The sequence below is a fragment of the Vicia villosa genome, linkage group LG1 (genome assembly GCF_029867415.1).
Source record: "Vicia villosa cultivar HV-30 ecotype Madison, WI linkage group LG1, Vvil1.0, whole genome shotgun sequence".
NCBI classification, from domain to species: Eukaryota; Viridiplantae; Streptophyta; class Magnoliopsida; order Fabales; family Fabaceae; genus Vicia; species Vicia villosa.
Window position 1 is genome coordinate 184,416,248 of NC_081180.1, and position 24,460 is coordinate 184,440,707.

The following is a 24,460-nucleotide window of genomic DNA, read 5'->3' on the forward strand; positions in this document are numbered from 1 at the left end:
TAATTTTTTTAAAATAGATTGAAAAAAAAATAATATTGATCCATTACAAAACATTTTTCTAATAGTTGTTTTTAAAAATATTGTTTCTATGAAGAAGACAAAACATCTCACAATTGGTGCTTAGTTTAGTGTGAGGAAGGAGGTTGAAGAGACAAATTATGGTTTTCAAAAGAAGTGGTGTGTATGGAAAGAAGGAAATACACATTTGCAAGCAAAGTAGACATTATAGCCTGTCGCAACAGAGCTGATGGGATATCAAAATATATTGTGAAAATCGAAAAAGTGGCAAAGAGAAAAGAAAGCTGAAAGAAAGTAGAATAAGAAGAAATAAAATAGAATAAGAAATCCGTTCAAAAAGGTGTAATTTAAAAAATTGGTAATTCAAGAACAATAAATTTTCTTATAGAATAAATATTTTTTCTATAGAATAAAGTTAAACAATAGAATAAATATTAAAAAAATAAGTTTTAAAAGATAAAATCTGAGTTAGATTTATATAAGTTTTATTTTTTCTATATATATTTTTTATTTTTTTAGGTGTATAAGTAAATGTTTCTATATTAATAAAAAAATTAAATTATATCTAAAGTTAAAAATAATTTAAATTTGTTAAAATATTTTATTATTTAAATATACTTATATAAGATTTCGTATAATATTTCGTTTTAACCGGCCAAAAAATGCAAGGAGACAATATATTCAAACTTATTTATTGTTACTTTATTGCAAAGAGCAAAGATAATAAAGCTAATAATAATAATTAAATGCTATTGCAGTATTTTTTTACAGAAACACGAATAGTATAAGTGCTAATATAAATTTAATATTTTGAAATATATTAAAGGAATATATCAATGAGGAAATTATATGCCAAAACACAAGTAGGATAGTGATAGAACATCAAGCTCAAAACATTTCCATTCTGCATCTCATTCCACCCATCAGCCCATTTTATTGGCCAGTAGAAAAAATCTGCTCTATTCTCTCATGTGAAGTAGGAAGAGTTTTCAATATGAAAATAAAATATTTGTCCTGCAAAAACAACATTACATAAATAAATGAAAAAAAAAAAGAAACATTATTCGAGGCTGCAACTCACATTCTTTCTATCAAACCCTACTAACACAAGCATAAAGCAGAATCAGAAAAATGAACACATAGCAACAACTCACCTTCCTTTAATTTCAAATATGAATTTTTTTGTTCCATCTCATTGTAGTTTAGATCTGCAAAAATTAAGACAAAAAATATTAATGAAATACAAAAAGAATTGTTCAAAAAAGTAATAAATATAATGGTTGAATTTAAAGCAAGAACACAAAACAGAAAACATAACTTAAAAATCATAAAAGTGAATGAAAAAATAGAGATTGAAAAGTGAATGAAAGATTTGAAGAAAGCATTTTTCGAAAACATAATTCAAATACATAGTAATAACTCACCTTCCTTCTATCAAATCATGTTAACACAAACACAAATTAGAAAGATGAACACAGAACCTGAAAAACCAAAAAATAAGAAAGTTAAAAACCAAATCGATCTTGTTAGATATCATAGATCTAAAAAAACATCACTGATAGTTGTCACAGATCGGAAAAAAATCAATGATTTAACCGATCTAAAACGTCTTCCGCAGAAATTGAGGACAGAGGAAGGTGGAAGATGAAGATGGGTTAGAGAAATAAGAAAGATGGGAGACTTAGATAGGAAAGAGAGTTGTTTGAGATTTGAAGCAGTGAAATGAAAAGACTTGTTGAGTAGAGGAAACAATATATTTGTGTTTTCAAGAAAGAGAGAAACTGGAAAAGTTTTGGGTTTGTTCAAAAAAGCAGAGAAAGTGAAACACACGTAGCATAGGAAAATGAAGTAGTAAAGGAGAGCAAATAAGGCAGCCACGTGGCTCATTAAGAAAGCAAAGGGGCAGATTGGTATTTTCTAGAGCATTGAACTTTCTTATATTGTAGATTATTGCATCACATGTTCAAAATCAATGCTTGTGTATATGAATAAATAAGTGACATTTAAATTACACCACTAATCATACTCTTTTTTTACAGAATAATTATACTCTTTTTTAATCTTTGATTTTATATTAATTTAATGATTATTAAAAATCTCTTTGTGACTCACATTATTCGTATTGAAAAAGATTTCTCCCACTTTTGGTGATAAATAGAAACATGATTTTTTTTCATATTTCTTTAAAAAAAACATAATTTTTTATAAATAAAAAATGGCCTCTCAATTTTAAATAAAATTTTCGAAATTAGTATTTTATATAAATGAATAATATTTTATCCACTTAAACTACAATATGAAAATTATAAAAATCATTAAACTACAATATGAAAATTATAAGTTTTTATAGATTACAAAATCATTAAACTACAATATTAAAATTACAAGTTTTTAATTTTATATATTACAAAGTTATAATAAATTTTTAAAATGTGTCAGTATCTTTATTTATTTTAAGTGAACATAATAGAATTTAAAGAAAATAAAAGAAAATGTTCGATTTATTAATACATTATAATTTAAGTGAATAAAATGATATTAAGAATTAATTTGATCATTCCTTAAAAAATGAAATTTTATTCTCAAAATTCATTAATATGAAACAGGACGAATAGAACTAATGATTCAAATATTAAAATAATGATAAATTACACTCCTTTTTAAGTAGTAAGAAAATTTAAAATTATTAAAATATCCTTAATTTTAATAAAAATTAGTGAATTAGTGAATTAAGTTGTTATGAAGAATTATACTATTATTTATTTGTATTCAATAAAAATAATAAGAGAAAATGGATGATGCACTGACAGTGTAAAATATTTTTACATACACTGTCAACCAATCACCATCCATGTATTCGATTAAACCATTTTTTTATTTAAAAAAGATTTAATGACATGACACATTTATGATTTTTAATTGGATGACACTGTAAAACTATTTTACAGTGACAGTGCACTATTTTTTAACTCAAATAATAAATTCACTACTTTTAAAAATTATGATTAATTTATACAATATAATTAAAATTTAAATAATAAATTAAAAATTTGTTTGCTCAGAATAATATTACCCTTTCATCAATTGTATCAAAATTAAAGTTAATAAAATTTTACGTCAAATCAATTATGTCTCAATAAAAGATGATATATATTATCTTTATCGAAAATAAATATTAACAAAATTAGTTGTGATAATTTAATAAATATCTCATCATTTTACAAAAATTAATAGCATATAGATTATTTTTTAAAAATCTTTGAATTTAAATCAAATATTAGTATTTAAATTATTTCAAATCGTTGAATCTTAATCTATCATATATCTATCGTATAAGAAAATAAGGTGTTCTTTAAAAATCTAAAATACCCTTCTAGCTCCATATCATACCAAGTGGATGCCTCTAACTTCAAGCAATTAAATAGAAGTAAATAATAAACTAATAATTAATAATGATAATTGATCGTATCTGATCAGAAGGATCGTCAAGGCCTGCTCGGAGTTGGATCTTTGAGAAGTGAAGGGGGGTGTACCTGCAAGGTACTCCGATGCCAAAGTAAGAAAACGAGCAAAGGAGTGCAAGTACGAGCTAAAGGTTAGAAGAGATTGAATACCTGACCCTCTAGTGAAAGAGGGTATTTATAGCCCCCAGCGCTGGGCCATGATCTCGCTACTGGGCTGGATTTCCAGGCCTAACTAGGAGATTGCCAGGTTTCCTAGGCGGAAATATCGGAGATGCGTGAGTGCCCTCCGTCCTGGTCAACCACTCCGAAGTTTAAGAGAGACACGGTCTTTTAGGGACCACGTGGACTCCACATTGTTCGGGGGGTTGGATATGAAGGAGCCCTACGAGGAGTAGGGTCCTCGGCAGAGAGGGTGCTTGCGGGGAGCGTTGTGCCGAGCGCAAGATATTTCGCGGGGGAACTTATGCCGGGCACGGATTAAACGAGCACTGTTTTCTCTTTGTGAGCCATGGGATGGTTTGGACCCCCAAGGTTAAGTGGGCCGAAACTAGATTGGGCCGAATCTTGGCCCAGTCCAGAACAGGAGCCCCCAAGTTGGAATTCCGAGCAAGGAGCTTTGACTTTGCCAACGCTCGGCCCAGTTCCAGAACAGGAGCCCCCCATGTTCAGTTGGTCCTCGTCTATTGGTTGTGCTCGGATGGAGCCGTTTGTGGGGGGGATGAGAAACTGCGCGTGATCAACAATCGCTGACGTGACATGGAGTAATGATTGTCTAGGGGTAGATGGCGGAGCCTAGGTAAGGATGTGTCAGCCGACACGACGTTTCGTATTCCGAGCATTTTTTCTATAAAAGGGGTCAAACCCTCTCATTTGGGGTTTTTCGCTCTCCGTTTACGTGCTCGGCTCCGGATTAATTTTCCCAGATCTCCATCGTTCAACAACATTTCCTTGAAGAACTAAGTTCACGTCTGCCGGAATTATGTCGCAATCAGGTACGATTGAGGTTTATCTCTTGATTTCAAACGCTTTTCTTTGTTTTTAGGGGATTCGCAGAGTGCGTCCCCACTGCTTTTGTTGTCTAAGTCGGCAGTTTCTCTTCGTGAGATTCAAAAGCCATAATCATCTCCTCGGGTTATTCAAGCGATGCCCGGGAGTGGTTAATTATGTAGTTGAGCTTTTTCGTTACCGCCCGGTGCCTTCATGATTTGGCTCGTCAAACCCATGGGTTTGGTCGGTGCACTCATGCTTTTCATCGGCTTACCCATGGTCATGCCCGGCATCTTCAAGAATTTTCCCGGTCATGGTGCGTGGGGTTAGGGCGTATGTTGTGCTTGCTTTCTGCCAAGTCTTATTGGGGTGAGTCCTCGGCTGGTGGACGAGAATGTCCTTGAAGAGGGGTTAAGCCGGGGGCTTCACTGCCCGCCGCTCTACCCTTTCACTTGTGTTGCGGTGGAAGGGTGGATTTGATGAAGTGTCGAATTCATTTTTTCCTTATGCATGCAGGTGAATCCGATTCAGGGTCTAGCTCGGTGTCTAGCTTGGAGTCTAGCTCATGGGCTAACTCGCGAGAGACATTTGCAAGCAGTTCGGATGTCGAGGTGATCGAGGTTGAGAGCTCGCATCTTGCTGCTATAGACGAGGGGGAAGAACATGAGGGTTCTCCCGAGCCCAATGCCGAGGAAGAAGTTCCACCGACTCCATTCTTTGACTATGAGTGTGACGTTAACTTTGATTGGGTGGCTAACGAGCCTATGATTGTGGTTTCTCGATACACCGAGTCCCTAAATGGGGCCTTCAGGGAGGTCGAAGATCGGGGGCCTAGTGACCCTCTAAATTTCCAAGTTGAATGCCCGTCCGCAGATGATCGGATTTGTTCTCGTTTCACCGGGGACAGTTTTGCTATGTATGAGCATGTGTTCAAGGAGCTCGAGTTTCGTCTTCCTTTCACCAATTTTCAAATTGCCTTGCTGGCCGGTCTCAGTCTGGCTCCGTCCCAATTGCATCCGAATGCTTTCGCCTTCATGCGTGCCTTTGAAATTGTTTGCGACTATTTGGGGATCGAGGCCACAACTGTCCTGTTCGACCGTTGTTTTCACGTCCAGAGGCAGTCGGCAGGAGGGCGCTTTAGTTGGGTCTCCTTCAAGAATGCCGACCGTAAACTCTTCCATATCTACGTCGACTCGGTGAAGGACTTCAAGGATCGTTACTACGTTGTCCGTCTGCAGAGCCGGGCAGCGTATACTTTGCTGGCCCAGTTGGTGACGGCCCGTGACGAGGATGGGAATCCCGAGCGGGTCGAAACGGGTGCAGTTAGGACTAAACTCTGCAGCGTGTTCCCGTTCTTCTGCTGGGGAGCCCATTTCAATGTTTCCCTTAAGAACTATGCTTGCGAGGACGAGGATTTGGACGAGCAGGATACGACATCTTATGCGATCCTGTGTAAGTATGTAGACAGCTTTTCTCTAGCCCAATGGGTGACGAGGAGCGGCGAACCAATACTGGACGAGGAGGGCGTAGCGAAGGTTGAGACGCGGGCTATCAATACGAAGGCGCTGCTGTCGTGGAAGACACCCGAGGAGACTAGAGCGCTGCTAGGTGGTGTTTAGGATATTTTCCTTTGGTTTCCTAATTAATATTTTCTGCTAACTGTCTGTTTTGTTTTTCAGATGTTATGCCGGCAAAGGACTAGAAGCTCCTGAAGGTGACCCAAGATGCCAAGAGGCTCCGGGCAAAGAACAAGAACCGGCAGCGACCTCGGGCGATAACTCAGGGTCGGTTGGTTCTCCTCAGGTGATTGTGGAGGGGGAGAGGACTCCAAAGAGGGTGCGCCAGGCTGAGATGGCTCGAGAAGAACCGTCAAATTTAGGACCCGACCGTGGATTCTTGCTTCCTCCCTGCTTCAAGGAGGGGCAGTATTTTGAGAAGTACCCTCTGTCTGTCTCTCTGGACGAAGCTCGGTGAGTTGAAGGGATAACTGCCCCTGCCCGCCTCAAACAGCTTGCTAGCGATAGTGCTGCTGTTATGAGGGTCGTGGAGATGGCTCAGGTGCTCGCAAGGGGGGGAACAATTTCTGCTATTGCTTTGAAGAAAGCGGAGTCTGACAAAAAGGTCGCCGAGGACGAGGTGGCCAAGTTGAAAGCTGCTCGGGAAAAGACGAAAAAGAAGATTGAGGACCTCCTGAAGGAGAAGGACGAAGAGATGGATGCAGAGAAGAAAATGTTTGCTGATCTCGAGCTGTCTTGAGCGCTATCGGCTGAGGAGTTTTCGGATGTGGCTGTGCTGAAGTCCCGGGTCGAGTTTGTTGAGAGAATCGACAACCTGAAGCTCAATCTTGCCGATATGGCTGAAGCCGGGTTCAAGTGTGCGGTTCAGCAGTCGAGGCTTCTGAACCCAGGTGTTATACCCCAAAATTTGCCCGCATCTTTTTTAGAAAGAAGGCAACAGATTTCTGTCTAAAAATTGAAAGTTTCATATAATCTTGGATTTTATTTCATAAATATCCTGATTTTATGAATACTCGGTTTTTAGAATTTTTATTATACGGTATTTTGGCTCGCTGTTGAATTTATTCTTACACAAACGCCAAGTACTGTTTATCACTTCACACACGCTGTTTATTTGAGATTTATTTGCAGATAAATAGTACTGACGCAATTGGTACAGAATTAAATTTTGCAGGCGCAGAGCCCGGGGATTCAGACTGTACTGGTAACGAGTAAATTATTATTAGTTTTTGTTTCCCACTAATTTTTGTACTATATTCTATTATTCTCAAAATCTTTTCCTTTCTTTTCAAATCTCTTTCTTTCAAAATCAAATCCTAACTTTCTCTCTTTTCAAACCCTACCATACACTTTCTTTCAAATCCTACTACCACTAAAAATTTCCTTTTTGTACGGAATCAATTTATTCCCCAACGTCTCTATCCTTCTTTTCACTCTATAAATACCTCTCATTTTTTCCATAAATTCCCACATCAAATTTCAACTCATCTCTCAAATTTCTACCTCATATTTATTTTCTCTTCTTCCCCGGCAAAAATGGCGAAGTGGATGGATACGTGTTTTCTTGTGGTCATCACCGTCTTGGTGGTGATCATGTCCTTTTTCTGTCTGCATAGTCCTGACAAATGCGGACCTGGGTTGTTTACACTCCCAATCATCTATATGTTGTTATTTATAGCATGGGTTTTTAATCGTCATTTTTAAAGTTTGTCGTATCTTTTGTTTTCAAATAATGTACCGTTTATTTGTCGTACTGTTCATTATATTATGTAATATTTGTACTGTCAGTATTAAATGTCGTACTATCTGTCGTACTATAGTTTAATTATCCAGATAATATTTTGTGTGTTTTCTGCCAGTTAAATATTTATTTTTCTGTGCCTTAAATATTTTTCAAGGTTATTATCGGTAATTTCGTTCGCGTACAGTATATTTTATTTATTTATTATGTCTGTGTTTTTCTAACAACTCATGTAAATAAATTTTCACCATTAACACAACAAAAAAAAAACAAAAAGAAAAATTAACTTTAACTGTTGAATTTTCACTTTAACTGTTACGTTAATGCCCGAACAGCCAGTTGACAGTCAAACCCGCTGACAGTGCAATTCTCCGTGTTTTGTACCATCAATCAAATCAATCTTTTGCATTTAAAAATTCCAAGATTTTTGTTCTAGAAGTCTTCTGAACATCACATGATCAGCAGAGACTCAGCACTGCATAAAAATCAGGTACGCTTAACTGTCTCCTACACAAACAGTCCCTAACTAGGGTTTTTGTTTTTTTTCAGGAGAACAAGTTTTTTGAGACCTCAAATGGATTTCATGGACCTCCATATATCTCAAAGTACCACCATACAAATTTTCAAACTTCAATTCGCTCAGACGCACAGTCAGCAGCTCAAACAGTCAACAGACGACCAGTTTGACCGAAAAGTCAACAGACAGTCAAAAATGAAATTTTTTGTCAACATCCATATTTTGCCAAAAGATTCATCATTTGATCATTGGTTGATCATAATTCATCAGGGAAAGATCAAAAATCAACAAAACCCTAAGTTTCAAAATTAGGGTTTTCTCCTAAAAAGTCAACTGAACTTTGACTGACCATAACTCTCTCCTCATTCACTCAAAAAATTCCAACCAAAGCTTGTTTTGAAGGAAATTCAATTATATTTCAAATGCAATTGATCCCATGGTTATTGGATTCACCATTTGAAAAATATGAGCTCAGACATTACAGGTCATTTTCAAAGTCAACAAAAAGTGGTTTTTTGTCAAAGGCCATAACATCAAGATAACTTCTCCAAATGAAAAAAAGTTTCCAAAGTAGCTTGTAGAGGACATCTTGAGGTTTCTAAAAAGTACAAGAACTCCTTCATATGATAAAAATTGAGGGATTTATGCCTTGTTGAAGTTGGCTATATTTTGGGAAAATGCATGAAACCAACATTGATCAAAAGTGTTTTTTTTCCAAAAGAGGCCAAGTTTTCATGATCCAAACATGCTTCTAACAATGTTAAGGGCCTCCCACGACCAACCTAAGGCCCATAGCATTTTTATTTCTTTTTTGGTTTAATTTTATTACATTTAAAGTTAAATTGAAAAAGAAATGGTGAAAGATAATGTTGCAATGCTTGATTCTTAAGCTAAGGCCACCAAGAATGATTCAACTCTGCAGCAAGAGAGGTACAAAGCAGGCCTAGGGCAAGAGGTTGAAGAAAAATCAAGCCATGGTCAAAAATTCAAACTTTTTTATATTAAAGAATTCAAAAGTTCAACAAAGATCATGAATGCTTCTTAGCTTAGTTTTGAAGCACTTCATTGCTTATAAATGAAGTAGGATACTTCAGTAAAAGGGAGACACGAATTCAGAACCATTACCATGCTTATACCACTCTTGTAACAACTTGTAATTTTGAAGAAAATTTGAAATTCGAATTTGAAATTCAAGCTCATTTCAGTAGAAACTAAACACTCAAACACATTCTCTAACCTTCATTGAATATATCCCAATCATTTTCAACAAGCAAAGCACTCAGAGTCAAGCTCCATAGCTCACGGTTTGCTCAAACAAAAACTAACCAAAATCTCATTATACATGCATATTTAGCACGATGTAATCATATATTTGAACTTGGTTTGATGTTCTGATCGTTTCTGGACATTTAATTAAGGTTTGGTTAAGTATTCACGAAGCTACCATTTTAGGGTTCATGATCTCAAAATTAGGGTTTCTCGAATTAGGCAAAATCACAGGTTCAAAGTGGTCTCATTGAATTCGTATGAACCGGACGAATTGAACCATGGCCTCGCGCCAAATTTATTTCACGTTTTGCTTGTATTCGTTATTTTACAGGTGTAATAGGTTGAAGTCTTTTACAGCACCTGCAAATGAGCGGTGTAAAAGGTCCATCCTGATGAGGAAGACGAGACGTGGCGTCCTCTGAGTGGTAGGTTTGCGCGCGCGCGCGTGTGTTTTGAAGTTCAGACCAATCATGTGCTTCACGCTCCATTATCATATCATGTGCCATGTGTTTTCAGCCATCTGATTTCATTAATCCAAGATCCAACGCACCAAAACACACATCCATATCATGGACTCCACTGATTATCACACAGGATCACAATTAATATATTTTTCTATTTTATTTTATTTACTTCTAAAATTAATTTAAAATAGTTTAAAAAATCAAAAAAATATAATAAAAATATTTTTAGGTTTATAAAATAATCTATTAATTTTTTACACAAAAATATTTTATTTTTCTTAACAATTGAAATATTTTGTTTAATTAATTAGTATATATTTATATATTTGCTTTTTAATTATTTCAACCAATCAAAAAATCAGAAAAAATTTGTTCTTTTTATTAAATTAGGTTTATATATTATAGACTAATTTTGTACATATTTAGAATATTTTTCTCTTTAAGTTTTAATTATTTGTATAATTATTTGCATAATTATATGTTAATTAACTTAATAATTTCAAAAACATCTTCAAAAAATAAAATAAAAAAATTAGTTTTATCTTAAAATTAATTTATAAGCAATATGAACATATTTTAGACTTAATTTTTAGGTTTAAATTTTATTTCTACCTTTTTCTCATTTTAATTAAATTAATTATGCATTAATTCTAATTAAAATCAACCATACAAAAATCCAAAAATACTTCCTTTTATCTTATTGCAATTTAAATTCATAGATAAGTGTATAGGTTGTCAAAATCATGTAAATAGCGTAGTTTACATTTCCCGCATAATCGATGTAATAGCGTAGATTTACTTTCCGCATTTTACATTCCCGCACTTTAAATTCTGTACATATAAAATGCGTGTATGTCAAAGATAATAACTGAAGCGTTAGGTCACTAACTTCAAAGATAAAAATATCTGAATCAAAACACAATCACACTTGCACCTCTTAAGGTAATCCCTCTGTTACTCTTTTCAAAATCAAATTCTACTGTTTCAAATACAAATCTAAACTTTTGTTTACATCCGGTAAAGGAGAATTTTCTAAAAGAAATAGGAAAGGACCTTATAAACTTAGGGTAGATCTCCTAATTGCTTGCTCAAATCAAAACAAACAAATGTCTCATATATCATTGCTTTTTTATAAAACTTTCAAAAAAGACAACACTTGGTATATATCCAAACAAGGATCATTACGAAGTTAAAGCTCTTTTTTCAAAACATCTTTCGAAAGATAAAACACTTTGTATACATCCGCACGAGGATCATTACAAAGCCAATTTACAAAGGTATTTTAAAACCACATACAAGCATTTCAGGGCAAGACAAATGATTCAAACAAGTGAGCTAAGCAATTAAGAGCCCATGGATAACCATGGATACAAAGGGGTGCTAATACCTTCCCTTTGTATAACCTACCCCCGAACCCAAAATCTCTTAAAGGTCTTTTTCTGTTTCTTTTATAAACCTTTCCTTAATTGGATAAAATAAAAGTCGGTGGCGACTCTCTGATTTTCAAAACTCAAAAACAAAAGAAGAGTCAGTTCGTATCTCTCTCACGAGATAGAAAAAACCGAGGGCGACAGAACTAGCGACTCTGCTGGGGATTTCAAAAACAAAATGTTTTCAAAAGGGGTTACCTTAGGGTTTAGATCACTTCGATGTTTTCAATTGCTTGTCTTGATTGTTCTATTTTTCAAAGGTTTGTTTGGGTATTTACTTGTGTGAAAGATTCTAACCCGAATCTCGAGATACCTTAAGTATGTGACAATAGACCAAGGAAACTGTACGGCATGTACCGATACGGTTGATCTGGTAGTCACCGTTAGTGCGACACTTTGGTTTATACTGATATCCCTTGAAAACGATCAAGGAGTATTTGCCTTGGTAATCCGGGCGGTTGACATTATACTTAGAAATATTTGTCACTGGATTGTGCTCGGCCTTGGTTGATTTCCCGGGTCTGTGGGGTACGACCCGGGTGCGCAGAGCAAGTGTGCGCTATGAGCGAGTACAAGACCGCGGTCGGGGCCAAGTGCTCGTGGCGTGAACGGTCCCATCACAAGCTGGGATTCTGCCGTGCAGGTACTGTCACGGTGGATCTAGGTGTAGGGTTCCCCGTGTAGTCGGTTTTTTGCCTTGGCGAGGGATTCCGACAATCGTTGTCATGGAGCGCTCACGTTTGTACCATGACGCGCGTCCGTGCTCGATCACCCTCTCGTTTTTGGGGTGAGTGTTCGGGGAGAGTTAGCTGTTTCTAGCTGTAATAGCGTCTGAGTTTTTCAGCATTCCAGGGTCGAGCAAGTTTTTCACCGAGGAGGTTTTCGAGGTAATATGCGCCATTCTCGGTTTTATCATAAACTCGGTATGGGCCTTCCCTGTTTGGGGCAAGGTTGCCCTCGCGCGAGAATTTCATGTTTCTGTGGAGCACTAGGGCGCCGACTTCGAACTCGTGTTTGATGACTTTGGTGTTATGGCGCAGAGCTATCTGTTGCTTTAGCTTGGCTTCGCGGAGGGAAGACCCTGTTCGGATCTCTTCGACCATATCGATTTCTTCCCTCATAGCTTCGTCGTTGAGTTCTTCTTTGAGAGGTGACTCGGTCTGACGAGAAGGTTCTCGGTTTTCCACGGGAATGACGGCTTCGGTGCCGTAGATTAATCTTAATGGGTTTCGCCAGTGCTCGAATGTGGTGTTGTCCTATACGCCCAGAGTACAATGTGCAGCTCCTCGACCCAAGCTCACTTAGCTTTGCCGAGTCTTCGTTTCAGTCCTCTGAGAATAACTCGGTTCGCCGCTTCGGCTTGTCCGTTCGTTTGAGGGTGTTCCACCGAAGTGAAGTGCTGCTTGGTGCCGAGCTTGGACACGAACTCTTGGAACTTTCTATCGGTGAACTGGGTGCCATTGTCGGTTATTATCTCCTGCGGAACCCCACATCGAGCGAGCATGTTTCGTTTATAATAACGGAGCACGTTTTGGGCTGTGATCTTGGCGAGCGCTTCGGCCTCGATCCATTTAGTGAAGTAGTCTACGGCGACCATGATCGGTAAAATAGCAAGTGTACTATTTTGCCTCTATAATAATAAAGGGAAAATTTCCCGAATATCGATCTCAAGGAATGCGTGATATTATAGAGTTAGTAGGAATTCAATTAAACAAAAAGCCTTGGGGTTTTTGGTTTGGAAATTATAATTGCAAATAAAATAAAAGTAAAAGATGTATTTGGCCAAATATGAGTAATCTGCCAGGGTAGGTGTGTGCATTAACATGTAACAATTCTGAACGCTTGTTTCATAACAAAATTCAACTTATCAATTACCAGTTCTTAAGGGTGTTTGCTCCTAATTCCCTAGTGGGCAAACCTTTGAACATTCAATCCTAATCCCAAAGTCCTTTGATATTAGTGATGAATTCAAGCATTATTATTATCAAGAATGTTCTGGTTACTATAGGGTATCCCTAGTCCTAGGTGATATCTACTATAGTATAATGGTATAAAAACCCTAACAATGGAGGTCAATCCTAATTGTCAGTCATAAATCAATCCAGTTGGTCCAAAGAGGAAAACATTAAAAACCTTATACCATTAAATTAACGTGAAAGAGAAATATGTTATTGAAATTCGGAATTCAAAATCATCACAAACATTAATCAGGGACACCCCCTAGCATTGGGGGGTTTAGCTACTCATATTATCCAAAGAAATTACAAAGATATCAAATAAAGACATTACAATAGAGATGATGAACTTTGATCTTCAATGGCTTCCGCTCATGAGAGTTCTCTGTTCTTCTCCAATTGCATAAGCTTCTCCTCTCAATCCTCCAATTCTTCGTGTGGCAAAAAGATCCCTAATTCATCTTGAAAACCCTCATGAATAGTGCAGTCTCACTTAAGTTGGTTGGAAATCCCAAAAACACCCTTGCAGACCAACCACTGAACAAAATCACAAAAATCACTGAAATCAGCGTCATCACCCAACACGGGCCGTGTTGTGCAACATTGGTACCCGTGTTGGCCCTCTGTTATTTATTTTTCATGCTTTAAGTCCCAGGCTTAGCAACACGGGCCGTGTTGAGCAACACGGGCACCCGTGTTGCACCACTGTTTTTCATTCTTTCCAAACTTCTTTCCAGCGCTTTTCCTGACACGGCCCGTGTTGAGTAACACGGCCACCCGTGTTGAGTAACACGGCCACCCGTGTCAGGCCTCCTGAATTATTCTTTATGAACTTCCTCGAAACTCCGAGTTTTGCACTAATTTATTCCGATTTATCCATATGAGCCTGAAAACATTAAAACACACAACCCAAGCATAAAATGACGAATAATAACATAATACACTAAATAATATAACTTAAAGATACTTAAAAACAATGGTAAATATATGTGTGAAAACCACTGATCAAACTCCCCCAAACTTAAACCGTTGCTTGACCTCAAGCGACAATTACAAAAGTTAATGACCTTCCAGGCACATCGGTGTTCATACGTGAGATATCCGTTTGTATTGATCAAGAAACAGTTGGTTCGGCATTCACATGACGCGACGAGTTTCTGTTACAACATTAAACCACAAGCTCCCGTTTCGGATACCTCTCCAACTATGATTTGCACTTAAGTCTCTTTCCGATTTTCCTCCTCTTTCATTCGGACAATCATATTAAGGCACTGCATTTCTTATAATAATCATCACCTGCATGTGACGAATCAAGGCTTCTTATTTTATTTTCCTGGCACCAAACTAGCAGCATTTGCTACTTTTAATTACCGATGAAATTTTCAAACTTTGCAGTTATATATTGTCCTTTTGGACGACGTTTGGGGATCAATCTCCTTTGGGCTGAATAACAGGGTGAGGGTTACCCAACTTAGCGAGCCGATTGCCTTTTACCGCCTTTTCATCATTTGGTGCCAACTTTATATCTTTTTTTTTCTCAACCAGTCATCATGCAAGTGAATCTGAATTATGCCAGACTGTATCAATAAACTACTCGAGGAGTACTTCTCAGGAGACAAGTACTATGGTGCAAATCTACAGGTTAGACTCGTATTTCTTTTAGGGAACCAAGGGTGTTTAAACAAACCTTTTCTTGTCACATTATTCCGAACTTTCTGTCCTCAAACAATCCTCGCTTCATCTCTATATACTATTCCCGATCGCTCTTTAAGATCAAAACTCTTCAACAAAAATTAAAATTTCGGTCAAAATTTGGGCAGAATTCACTTTATGGTTTCACATCATACCAATAACCTAAAAATATAAAATGCAAAGAGAAGAGCCTCCCCCAAACTTGAACTAAACATTGGCCTCAATGTTTCAGAACGAGTTCGAGAGAGGTGACTCACAGAGGGTATTGCACTCCAATGATCACTTCCGAGCTTTCACTAGAGACGTTCTCTTTTATTTCCAGAAAATAAAATAAACAAACAGAGAAATTAATTATTAAAACCGTAGCCGGGTCACCTCCCACGAAGCGCTTCGTTTAACGTCGCATGGCTCGACGGTCCATTACCCTTTATTATGGAGGGTATTTCCTTTTCCACACCTTGTTGCTTGTCACATCCGCAACCACGAACTCATGAAGATGAAAAGCATTGACAACTTTTATCTTCAACTCACTTCCCACATTCTTCTTCTCACCTTGCTCTTTCTTTTCCACCTTCTTCTTGACTTCCTTAGCCTTCTTAGGACTTTTGATGGCTATATGAGTTGGTTCCACCCGAGAGGCTATGCTTGACATTTTTTCTTGGAGCTGTTTAGACTTTTTGCTCTTTTCCTCACTTTATGTCATACTATCAGAAGTTTGATCATTTACAACCGCTCTATGTCTCTTGACTCCTAACATCTTCAAAGTTACTTCTTCGTCAAATGATTTCAGTGTTAGTGTCCCTTTTTCAATGTCGAAATTGCAGCGGCCTGTCAACAAAAAGGGTCTCCCAAGAAGGATAGGAGTTTCTTCATCTTCCGGAATGTCCATGATGTGGAAGTCAACAGGGAATACAAACTTATTAACCTCCACTAATACATCTTCAGCCACCCCATATAATTTCTTAACGGCGTGATCAGCGAACTGTAACTTTGTCTTACTTTCACTAATACCTCCCAATTCAAGCTTTTTGAAAATAGATAGTGGCATTAAACTCACACTGGACCCAGAATCGATCAGTACCTTTTTAAATGTTATATTCTTGATAGTGCACGGTATCGCCACCGCTCCAGGGTTCCTATTGATTGGGATCTTTCTTGCTGACGAGACTATACCACACTTCTCATTTGCAATTTTTGGTAAAATAGCAAGTGTACTATTTTGCCTCTGTAGTAATAAAGGGAAAATTTCCCGAATATCGATCTCAAGGACTGCGTGATATTATAGAGTTAGTAGGAATTCAATTAAACAAAAAGCCTTGGGGTTTTTGGTTTGGAAATTATACTTGCAAATAAAATAAAAGTAAAAGATGTATTTGGCTAAATATGAGTAATTTTCCAGGGCAGGTGTGTGCATTAACATGTAACAATTCTGAACCCTTGTTTCATAATAAAATTCAACTTATCAATTACCAGTTCTTAAGGGTGTTTGCTCCTAATATCTTAGTGGGCAAACCTTTGAACATTCAATCCTAATCCCAAAGTCCTTTGATATTCGTGATGAATTCAAGCATTATTATTATCAAGAATGTTCCGGTTACTATAGGGTATCCCTAGTCCTAGGTGATATCTACTATAGTATAATGGTATAAAAACCCTAACAATGGAGGTCAATCCTAATTGTCAGTCATAAATTAATCCAGTTGGTCCGACGAGGAAAGCATTAAAAACCTTATACCATTAAATTAACGTGAAAGAGAAATATGTTATTGAAATTCGGAATTCAAAATCATCACAAACGTTAATCAGGGACACCCCCTAGCATTGGGGGGTTTAGCTACTCATATTATCCAAAGAAATTACAAAGATATCAAATAAAAACATTACAATAGAGATGATGAACTTTAATCTTCAATGGCTTCGGCTCATGAGAGTTCTCTGTTCTTCTCTAATTGCATAAGCTTCTCCTCTTAATCCTCCAATTCTTCGTGTGGCTAAAAGATCCCTAATTCATCTTGAAAACCCTCCTAAATAGTGCAGTCTCACTTAAGTTGGTTGGAAATCCCAAAAACACCCTTGCAGGCCAACCACTGAACAGAATCACAAAAATCACTGAAATCAGCGTCATCACCCAACACGGGTACCCGTGTTGGCCCTCTGTTATTTATTTTTCATGCTTTAAGTCCCAGGCTTAGCAACACGGGTCGTGTTGAGCAACACGGGCACCCGTGTTGCACCACTGTTTTTCATTCTTTCCAAACTTCTTTCCAGCGCTCTTCCTGACACGGCCCGTGTTGAGTAACACGGCCACCCGTGTCAGGCATCCTGAATTATGCTTTCTGAACTTCCTCGAAACTCCGAGTTTTGCACTGATTTATTCTGATTTATCCATATGAGCCTGAAAACATTAAAACACACAACCAAAGCATAAAATGACGATTAATAACATAAAACACTAAATAATATAACTTAAAGATACTTAAAAACAATGGTAAATATATGTTTGAAAACCACTGATCAGACCACCAGGTACTTGTTTTTGTATGATCCTACCGGGAATGGTCCGAGGAGATCCATTCCCCAAGTGGAGAATGGCCAGGGCGATGATAGGGATTTAAGCTCGTGCAGGGGAGCTAGGTGCATATCGGCGTGGCGTTGACACTTATCGCACTTCTGGACATATTCTTTGGCGTCTTGCTGCATGGTCGGCCAATAGTATCCGGCTCTAAGAGCCTTTCTTGCCAGTGATCGGCCACCGAGGTGCTGGCCGTAAATCCCCTCGTGAAGTTCCTGCAGTATCTCGAGCGCATGGGAGGCGTCGACGCATTTGAGAAGAGGAATGGAAAATCCTCGTCTGTATAGTTTCCCCTCGACGATGACGTACGAGCATGCCCGTCTTTTGATTATGGAGGCCTCCTTTGTGTCCGTCGGTAGTTCGTCCTTTGTGAGGAAATTATATATCGGGGTCATCCAGCAATGATCGTCGCCGATGGCGTGCACTTGCATCAGGGGTGCACTCTTATACACACTTGGTTTTGAGAGGATTTCTTGGATCACTGACTTGTTACCGCCTTTCTTTCTCGTGCTCGCGAGTTTGGAGAGCACGTCGGCCCGGGAATTATGCTCCCGAGGTATGTGCTCGACTTCTGCTTTTGCAAAGTTTTTCATTTTCTCTTTGACCAGTGCGAGGTATTCGACGAGGACATCGTTTTTGGCCTGGTAGTCGCCCTTGACTTGGGATGCGACGAGTTAGGTGTCAGTGTAAATCTTTACTTCCCGAGCGCCTACATCCTTAGCAAGTCGCAGGCCGACGAGGAAAGCCTCGTATTTGGCCTGGTTGTTCGAAGTGGTGAAGGATAAAACCAAGGATACCTCAATGATGAGTCCTTCATCGTTTTCCAAGATGACGCCGGTGTAGCGGGGAAAATCTGATATCGAAGCCATGGGATTGACTCGAATCAATATTCCGTTTGAAATCGCCACCGCGCTTTATTTTTTCAAAGGAAAAGGGAAAAGAACGTAAAACCCAAAGTTTTGTTTTTAAAACAAGAAAGAGATCTCAGGTACGGGTGTTGATCATATGAGGGGAAGGTTTAAAGCACCCCTCATATCTGTGGTACTCCACAGGAACCTTTTTGAAAATCTGTGTCGTGTGTGCTAAAAAGGGTTTGTTTTATTTTTAAAATAAGCTCGGCAAAGCGTTTAGCTTTGGGCCTACATACCTCCTCGGTGCAATGGAGAAGTCAGAGCTAATGTAGTTCCGCTTTTGGGAAAACATTTTTAAAACGAATAAACACTTTATCGTCGTCGGAGAGAAATACTCAGCCATTGATCTTGAGCATGAGAACAAATGAGTTCTTTGCATCGCAAATGAAAGAAGGGCTCCAACTCGGATAAAATCGACGAGTATGCCACTAGCTCTCTCACGCGGAAAAGATCTCATTATATCAATCAATTTCAAAATCGTGGGGTATAACCACTCGTTTCGACAATTAATAGTGTCTAAACTTTTGAAAGAAAATGCCAACAAGGGCAAAAGATATTTTTAAGAAAGAGGTTTTGAAAAGGTTGCAAACATAAGAAGGTTTTTGAACAAGGGAGAAGATTTTGAAAATTTAAGAAGGGGAGGAGATGAAGAGGCTATCCTATTGCGTAAAATAAAAGCTAAGGAAAGAAACGATCTAACCGAAATAAGAAGCCAACACTTGACATTAAGAGTCAAGGTAGATTTCCCATCCTTTGGAATTATCAATACCAACACATTAACACTTGGGGGATCCAGATGAACTTATTGTCTTAGCACCACTTTGCATTAAGCACATTAAAATTCTGACGAAAATCGGGCAGAGTAACGGCTGTTTTCGGGTAAAATCCTTATCTCAATGCCTTGGAATTAACCATCAAGGGCTTTCAAGGAAATACCTGCACACATAAACAGACAACAATCCAATGCCAGACAGACAGAACAATCACAGAGTAATAACAGAATGAGAGTCCAAAGGTCCTAAGTCCATAAGTCCGAGTCTCCAGAATGCTAGGGATAGTAACCAATAGTCCAAAAGAGAGCCTTAGGTGTTTTTTAGATTTTTGTTATTTATTAGTGTTTTAGCATAAAAGTAAAGTATGGTCCAAGTGGACAAAGAGAAAATAGCGGAAACATAAACGTCCAAATGGACAAAGAGAAAATGGCGGAATGTAAATATGATGAAATGATAAAATAAAGCGATAAAGCGAGAAATATAAAGAGCAATATAATAAAGGTGCGGAAATTAAAGTTAGTTGTTAGATGTTAAAGATAACCATCTTGAAACTTGTCAAGTATGTTATCAAAGTTAGTAGGAAGATCTATGGCGAGTGAAGGATGTACTCGGATTTAAATTCAATAGAAACTTATCAGAAGCTTGATAAAATCATAGCGACTACACGATAAATATCCATAAGTCATAAATCAACCGCATACAATTCTCTTCCATATCTGATCTTTTTATTCGGGACACGAAATATTGCGCTATGTTAAGCAGATCGCCAAGTGATTTATGTAGAAATCACCCTACAACGAGGCCGGTCAAAACTTTATGTGCTAATGCATGCGAGAAGAACGATATATAGATCGCCTTCCGAAAGCAATACCGCACGAAAAGAAAATAGGTAACGATCTAGTCTTTACTAAGAATCCATAAGAATTCTCAAAGTATTAAGACTTTCATCGATCAAAAAAAAAAGGAGAAGAAGAAGATAAAATGCATAAAGATAATCAACTCACACTATCATTAATATCATTCATCCATCTTGATGGATTAGGTCATTTCAAACCTATCAACACCCAAGATCCAATGATATTAATGAAGTGGAGGAAGTAGGAAACCAAAACAAGCATAAAAAAGGCAAAAAAAAACCACATTCTGCCTGCTGGAAATCGATTTCATGCAGGGGGAAATCGATTTCCATAGTGCAGTTTTAAAAAAAAAAACAAGTTACGTTCAGCAGGAAATCGATTTCAGCCTTAAGGAAATCGATTTCCTCAGTGTAAATTTCAGCAAAAACAGCATTTAAAGGCATGAAACTTGATTTGAACAAATATACAAACACCTTATGATCACACATCAACTTGAGCACGAAATTTCCATCACAAAACCAGCAAATATCATCAATATAGCATCAAAGATGCATTGAACACAAGCAATAAAGATCTACATCATGGATCTAGCAAATTACCACTTCTTGAACAAAGATTTTGGAGTAGCTTCAAGAGCAAGCACAAGGTGTGTAGATCCTTCAAATTTGGAGATGATCAAACAAAGAAAAGAGTGAAATGTAGGAGGTTTAGTTCAAAATTAGCAAGATTCAATGTGAATCTCACTAATCTTATGAAAATGAACTTTGGGTGAGGGTTTTGGAAAGGGTGAGAAATGAATTTGCAAGCAATTTTTTGGCTCTCCAAGCTTGAGAAATGAGAGAGTAGTGGCCTCTATTTATAGCATTTGAGCAAGAGTAGTGGTAGTTTGGTCTTTTTGCATTTGGTAATTAGCTTGTGTTTAATTGGTGATTAAAGTGGCAATTAAATGGTAAAAAGTGGTAAAATGGGGTTTAAGTGGGTTTAATGAAGAGAATTATTTTGATGAGGTGGAAAAATGGTACAATGACAAAAATGGTCAAAGAAAATAGGTGCCAAAATCAAATCAAGCTTTCCCCTCTATTTTTTTTGAATTTCGCCTGAAGGAAATCGATTTCCCCAGGAGTGAAATCGATTTCACTCTGTTCCAGAAGAGAATTTGGCGCAAAATACACTAGGGAAATCGATTTACCCAGGAGGGAAATCGATTTCATGCTGTCCAGAATGTGATTTTGTTGAAGATTGCTGTAGGGAAATCGATTTACCCAGTAGGGAAATCGATTTCATCAGTCAAGAATTTGAAAAAATGCCTTGTTTATTGCATGTCTTGGCTTGGTACCTACAAAACAAAAGCCTACAAAGAAACAAAGCAATGTTTTTGGTATTTGGGTTAGTGTAATATGCATACAAGATAAACAATCATTGGTGCTTGATGGTCCCTCTTATTGATGAGGTGAGTGCTACACCATAAATAAAACTTCCAAGTGAAGCTTTTGATTAGTGATTGGAATATGAATGATATAGGATCTTAGGGTCAAAAATTGGGGTATGACAGATGCCCCTATTTAAGTTTCTTTGATTTGGAGATACGATGATTGGAAATCTTCGTTTTGACAAAATCGAAGAGACTTAAATATATAAAACACAATTTTTGATCCTAAGATGCAATGCAATGTTTAATGAATGCATATGATGGTAATAAAGCATGACAACACTGGGGAGTAAAAGGTATTCCACTGGGAAAAATAAATGTCTTGCTGGCAAATCTCCGCTGGGGAAGGCAAGACTTTGTTGGAGAAATGAAACTTTGGTAGGGAAAGAAATTTCTCTGGGGAAAACACTTCGCGTCAGAGAGGTTATAGAATCCTCTTTCACTGGGGATGAGAAAAGGGGAACATCCTCTTTCACTGGGGATGAGAAAGTATGCATCCTGAATCAGAATGCCAATCTTCCGTTAACAGAAATCACATCATCGTACCACTGATGATATGAAGAGATGTACCGCCGTACCACTGACGATAAACACATACCAACGTTCCACTGAAGGCATGAAGAGGTATATCACCGTACCACTGATGATATAATAAGAGATGAATCATCGACGTACCACTGACGATGAAAGAGATGTACCGCCGTACCACTGACGATAACACATACCAACGTTCCACTGAAGGCATGAAGAGGTATATCACCGTACCACTGATGATATAAAAGGGATAAATCATCGACGTACCACTGACGATGAAAGAGATGTACCGCCGTACCACTGACGATAACACATACCAACGTTCCACTGAAGGCATGAAGAGGTATATCACCGTACCACTGATGATATAATAAGAGATGAATCATCGACGTACCACTGACGATGAAAGAGATGTACCGCCGTACCACTGACGATAACACATACCAACGTTCCACTGAAGGTATGAAGAGGTATATCACCGTACCACTGATGATATAATAAGAGATGAATCATCGACGTACCACTGACGATGAAAGAGATGTACCGCCGTACCACTGACGATAACACATACCAGCGTTCCACTGAAGGCATGAAGAGGTATACCACCGTACCACTGATGATATAAAAAGAGATGATTCATCGACGTACCACTGACGATGAAAGAGATGTACCGCCGTACCACTGACGATAACACATACCTACGTTCCACTGAAGGCATGAAGAGGTATACCACCGTACCACTGATGATATAAAAGGGATAAATCATCGACGTACCACTGACGATGAAAGAGATGTACCGCCGTACTACTGACGATAAGACATACCAACGTTCCACTGAAGGCATGAAGAGGTATACCACCGTACCACTGATGATATAAAAAGAGATGATTCATCGACGTACCACTGACGATGAAAGAGATGTACCGCCGTACCACTGACGATAACACATACCAACGTTCCACTGAAGGCATGAAGAGGTATACCACCGTACCACTGATGATATAAAAGGGATAAATCATCGACGTACCACTGACGATGAAAGAGATGTACCGCCGTACCACTGACGATAAGACATACCAACGTTCCACGGAAGGCATGAAGAGAAATACATCGACGTACCACTGACGATGAAGATAACAAAATACACCAACGTCCCACTGAAGGTGAACTACCAACGTTCCACTGGAGGTAGAAAAAGATGTATCGCCGTACCAATGACGATAACACATACCAACGTTCCACTGAAGGTATGAAGAGATGCCCCTTTGTACCAATGACAGTGAAGAGCAATCAATAATACTTTTTCAATGATTTGAGGATGCATACATAAATGCCTAGTCTCAATATTCATCATCCAGTGACAAAAATTCAATCCATGACCAAAATGGAAAGAAGCTGCCAAAAAGACTGGACCATGTGAGGGAGAAACTCACTGGTCTTCTGTTCGTAGTCATCTGAACAGAAAAACTGAAACATATTATCCACCTAGAAACAAATTCAGTGGGGATTTTCAAGGAAAGTGAGTTTTTTTTTTTTGCTTAAGACACTCTAAATGAAAGAGCAATCTGTTTGACACTTCATGATAGCAAACGTGAAATGTATGACTGTTTTTGATGTATGTTAATGATGCATATGCTGCCAAAACTTAGCACAAGAATTAACTCAAGCGATGGAGTGCGAAGATAACATAATCAAGCATGTCTCAAGCTGAACATCAGAGCAAAAACTGCTATAACAATCTTTTGATGGCTTTAGAATAAATGCTGCCCAACATTAGGGAATATCAGAGCTAAGAGAACACAGTAGTTGAGTTCTACACCATATTTGAACCAGGCCAAAGGTGCATTGAGAGGAACATATTCTTCTTCTTTTGCATCATGAATATATCAGCATATCCATTCCTTGTAATGCACTCATGAATCAAAGTAAAACTTCTTTTATAATTTTCAAAAGGATTTTGTTGAAATCAATTTTCTTTTTGTTTCAAAAAATTACTATCAACAATAAATGACATTTTAAGAGATATGGAAGAAATGAGATTGCCAATAAAGGGTAAAGGCTCAAACTTTTTTAATAGAATGGTAGCCTGCAAAAGGCAAGACCCATGGATTATTACAAAATTTGGAAAGTGGTAATTTTGTGGAAAAGGTACATTGAAATGTAATGACCCCATCCTCTCTCTCAACTTGGAATTCCTGAGCAAAGGCTTCCGTTGAAATGTGTTGAACTTCTTCATGATAAACAGATGACTGCTGATGATCAAGTCTTGTCTGATGTAGTTACTTGCCATGAATCCCTAACTTTTGCCTGGACCGCCCTTTCGGGTTTTC

At 37.8% G+C, this 24,460-nt stretch overlaps 1 long non-coding RNA gene across 1 annotated transcript; it reads right to left on the reverse strand.

Moving 5' to 3' along the window:
* Nucleotides 1–875: 875 nt before the first annotated feature.
* Nucleotides 876–1,807, reverse strand: LOC131621059 (uncharacterized). Its single transcript, XR_009289434.1, has 3 exons — nucleotides 1,443–1,807; nucleotides 1,173–1,226; nucleotides 876–1,032 (listed from the first exon to the last, which is right to left on the reverse strand). It is a non-coding gene; the product is annotated as an uncharacterized LOC131621059 (long non-coding RNA).
* Between the last annotated feature and the right edge of the window lie 22,653 nt (nucleotides 1,808–24,460).